Source organism: Topomyia yanbarensis, chromosome 2, assembly GCF_030247195.1.
Source record: "Topomyia yanbarensis strain Yona2022 chromosome 2, ASM3024719v1, whole genome shotgun sequence".
Taxonomy (NCBI): domain Eukaryota; kingdom Metazoa; phylum Arthropoda; class Insecta; order Diptera; family Culicidae; genus Topomyia; species Topomyia yanbarensis.
In genome coordinates this window covers 22,643,281-22,647,761 of record NC_080671.1, presented here as the reverse complement: position 1 = coordinate 22,647,761, position 4,481 = coordinate 22,643,281, and the positions used below count along the sequence as shown (strand labels likewise).

The 4,481-nt window shown below is 39.1% G+C and overlaps 1 long non-coding RNA gene across 1 annotated transcript; it reads left to right on the top strand.

The window, feature by feature from the left end:
* The first annotated feature begins 2,642 nt into the window (after positions 1–2,642).
* Positions 2,643–4,160, top strand: LOC131682289 (uncharacterized). The gene is made up of 4 exons (XR_009304055.1): positions 2,643–2,836; positions 2,891–3,141; positions 3,209–3,529; positions 4,025–4,160. It is a non-coding gene; the product is annotated as an uncharacterized LOC131682289 (long non-coding RNA).
* The last annotated feature ends 321 nt before the right edge of the window (positions 4,161–4,481 follow it).

Here is a 4,481-nt window from a genome sequence, read left to right as displayed (position 1 = left end):
TGAAATCAAGTTTGTAAAAATCGGTAGAGAATTCGTTGGGGAATGGGTGTGATATTAGCTTAGGAACTTGGCGGGTTCCCCAGGGGCGTCATGAACCGTCATAGGTGGCCAATGTGGTCAAAGCTGCTTTGATTTATCATTAGTGATCCAGACCCGGAAACTAGAGTAATGTTGAACCCATTTTATATGTTTTACGTCATTTGGACATCATGGTTGTACCAGTTTATATAAAAATTTGCTGTTTGACCGCATTCTTCAACCCGTAACTCCGGAACCAGAAGTTGGATCAACTAAAAATTCAATAGCAGCTTATGGGAGCGTTATACCTTTCAGATGAAACTAAGTTGGTGAAAATCGGTTCAGCCATCTCTGAGAAAATTGTGTGAGTTTAAATGACACACACACACACACATACACACACACCTACATACACACACAGACATTTGCCGATCTCGACGAACTGAATCGAATGGTATATGACAATAGGCCCACCGGGCCTCGGTTGAAAAGTCCATTTTTTCAGTGATTGCATAGCCTTTATATGAGAGAGACTAAACGCACCCTACCGACTTTTGGTTTTTTTGAAAAATTGGTCGATTTTGGGTAAAATTTTAAATTTATGAGTGGTAAAGTGCTCCTGAACTGGTTTAAATTTGTATTAGCATTTTTTTCTTTTCTGAAGATCTAAATGGAGAAGTTTGGAGAGTCAGTTTGTACAAATTTTGGATTATAAAAGCGGCAGAACCGTGAAAACTTAGTCAAAAGTGAAATTTTTGTTGTTTCCCATCAGTTTTTCTTCAAAACGGGGTTTCTACAAAATTTAAAAAATAAGACCCGTATATTGAGGAGCAGGCCCGTAGCGTGCGGTTGGCCGAGTTGGCCCCCGCCAAGGGCGCCAACCTTAGGAGGGCGCTGGAATCTTGATCTGCTATATACAAGTGAGGATAAGTCAAATAATAAATCGGGGTAAGTGTGCCATTTCCAGGCACGTCCACAATTATCGTACAGAAATTGAACTGAAAAAGAAAATCAATTTGGGACGCAAAATTGTACGACACGCAAGGATTTCAAATTCAAAAAATAGCAAAAATTATTGCTAATTAATTGCACATTTTCTTAGTTTCATAACATGCCACCTTCTTAAAGTTGTATCGAAGATCGTGGAATATGCTAGAACAACTATCATCTAGATTGCAACGATTGCAACCCATGCCGTAGCGCATGAATTGGAATCTTCTCGATGCCGGAAGAAACTCCACAATATAACAAAGTTATCGGTGCCCAACCCAACCCCTACCAGTCTTGCACTAAGTTGAAAAAATAAATATCACGAATCAGCTGCCTAAAGATTTTAGCAACAGTAAAATATGTTCTTACATGAGGATCTTAAGAGTCACACCCTTCCTGAGCTGGAGTAGCTCTTTTTAGTATTTCTACCAAAGAGTACTTAGAGCGCCTTCAAGGGAATGCCTCAGATTCCTCGGGCACTGTTTGTACGCGGAGCAAGGTAATAGATCATCTTGACTCTCCCCACAATACACACACATTACAGCATTCCCAATGCAAGAGTCATCCGCCTGATTTCTGCAAAATTGTCACACAGATCCTTATTGCTACAATGGTCCATTTCATTTATTTAGTGCAATGCATGGCGCACGATACTTACATCAGAACAGGCAGACGATCCGTGTCAAAGAAGATGTAATCAAACGCAAAGCAGTTCTGCCAAAAGTCACGAGCTTGAAGGGGCACACTATTTTGCTCCGTCCTGTGCACCCACTGAAGCAGCTAGTTCCGAACGATAAACTCGAATCGGTGACCACACCGGCGATCTCCACTTTATTAGAGGACATATAAACGCGGTAGTCCTTCATAAGACTTTTGTCAGTAACGAATATGACAATTCTGAGCTTTCGAGCAATCTGTCATTACCTATCTTTGATCCGAAAAAAACAGCAAATGTTCAACAAAGATCCATGAGTATGATTTTAAACGGGAAAGCGATAAAGGGCGAAAATATGGCCATCTATGTTCACTCGATGAATGGTAGAAAATTGATGGTAAAATGAACAAAGTCATAATTTTCTAAGTAATTAGTAATTGAGCTACTGCAATCACCTTATATGCCTTTTGTTAGACATGATTTGTACATAATTGGTGAAAATACTTCGACATAAACATATTTTTTCAACCATTGTTCTTGACATCAAAACATGTCTGAAAATGAGACATGTGTATAGTGTAGTATTTTCAACCGATTCTGGCATCTAGTGGTGTCTAAAGATATCTTCAAACTTGGGGTTATTCGTGGTTGCTAAAATTTTTAGGATCTGTTGAGGAACAGTCAAGATATAGCCAACGACACGACTAGACACTTGCATTCCAAAACTGTATCACAAATCTGACTACCCCTCAGTGACTCAGGTAACTGGTACTGTCAAATCTGATTTTCATTAAAAAATGCACGAAACTAGCAACATTGATGAGTCTGTTATTTGTTTCAAATAGTTACCGTAGCAACCCTTCGATACGTAAGTGAAAATTATGTGACATCAAAACAAACCCATAATTTTAAATAAGTGCGAAGTAAACAGTGTAAAAACGATGAAAACAGGGAATAAAATGGTTGGCGGATCCAGATTTTCTGGTACACTATCGTACCCGACTAGTATCGGAATGGATATCGAGAGTGAGTCGGTGAATTTGGCCGAAAGCTTACATCAACCACTGAACTACTACAGTAATCGCAAATCCAGAATACAAAATACGGCGCAAACATCAAGTGCGTACACTGCGATTTCAACACTCAGCATTTAATACAATTTCAACCCTACAAGTAAGGCTAATCAAAATTTATTTAATACCAAATTTGTAACGCCAGCTTCCACAGCCATGACCACATCACCCGAATATCGTCGTAAGCTGTTTGCTGTTTGAAGCAATAAAATGCTATTGAACATCAAAATCCTGTTGAGCAGCTAACAGAAATTAAGAGAATCGAGCAAAATGGTTTAGGAACGACGGCAACGCAACCAATACATCTTTAAAAATACATCTTTGCAAAACAAAATTACCACTACTATTCGAAACGTGCGAACATGCTTCGATTCATACGAAAAATCACCAACCTTATTATTTTCGGTATGTTAATATCACGGATAACAAATGTAAACTGCTAATGAAACTTTACATGTTAATTACATTTTAGAGACACGAAAACGTTAAAAAGCAAGTCTCGGTACAGGAGCAGACTAAGATGGTCTCTGCGAATTCTACCATGCAGAAAAACGGCGGGCGAGAATGGCGCGAAGAACTTATTGCCCCACACGGCGCTTCCGGACCGACTATCACGATTAGCTTTAGTATCTCGGATGGAGATATGGAAAACATCCACACAGATGTCCTCTTAATCTAGGTCATCCCCAGCCAGGATAATGCCACTTGCAGTATCACGTACAGCATTACGTTGGCTGATCAAGGGCAGCAGAGACATACGTACGTTTAGCAGCAGTATCAGAATCGGATTAAGGTTCAAGTTACCGTTTTTAAGCATGTGTTAGAATTGAACGCTTGGTAGTGTGCGTAGGAAAATTTGTGTTCAGCTTTGCCACCGGATTATCCATTTAAACCTTTTTAAAACTCTAAAAGAAGAATATCAGTCGATTTATTAGATCATCACGATTCAATTCATGCAAAATACCTGTTGGAAAAACCATCGGCTTAGCTGGATGGTGCTTTTGAAAAAGTGGCTGTGGTTTTTTCATTGCGCAGTTGTGTTGCGTACCCCCGCTCGGTGTGGTAGTGTGAAAAAAAATCACAACCACTTTTTCAAAAGCACCATCCAGCTAAGCCAATGGTTTTTCCAGCAGGTATTTTGCATGAATTGAATCCTGATGATCTAATAAATCGACTGATATTCTTCTTTTAGAGTTTTGAAAAGGTTTAAATGGATAATCTGGTGGCAAAGCTGAACACAATTTTTCTTACGCATACTACCAAGCCTTGAGGTAACTTGAGCCTTAAGCAGCAATAGACTGCGGTCAGTCCTGACATGTCGGCGCTCGGCCACGGCGGAGAGTCACCGTGCACAATAGTTGGCAAATGAGCCTAAATCAATCCAAATCATAAAAATTACTGAAACGAAAACCTTGAAAAGTGAGAAATACATTATAAATATATTGTTTATTGATCCATAGTGAGTTTCGATCTTTTTATTTATTCAAAACAGGTAAATTGTTTTATATTCACTGTTCTCACAGATAAACGATTACCTGTTAAGGTTGCACAGAGAATGCGCTAAATTCGCAAACGAAAAAAGCAGTTTTTTCCACACCGTATGTCAGATCTTCATAAAAATGAATCAGCGTGTGTAGAATGTTGTTACAGTACTGCTGATTGATTTTTATGAAGATCTGACATACGGTGTGGAAAAAAAATTGCTTTTTTCGTTTGCGAATTTTGCGCATTCTCTGTGCAACCTT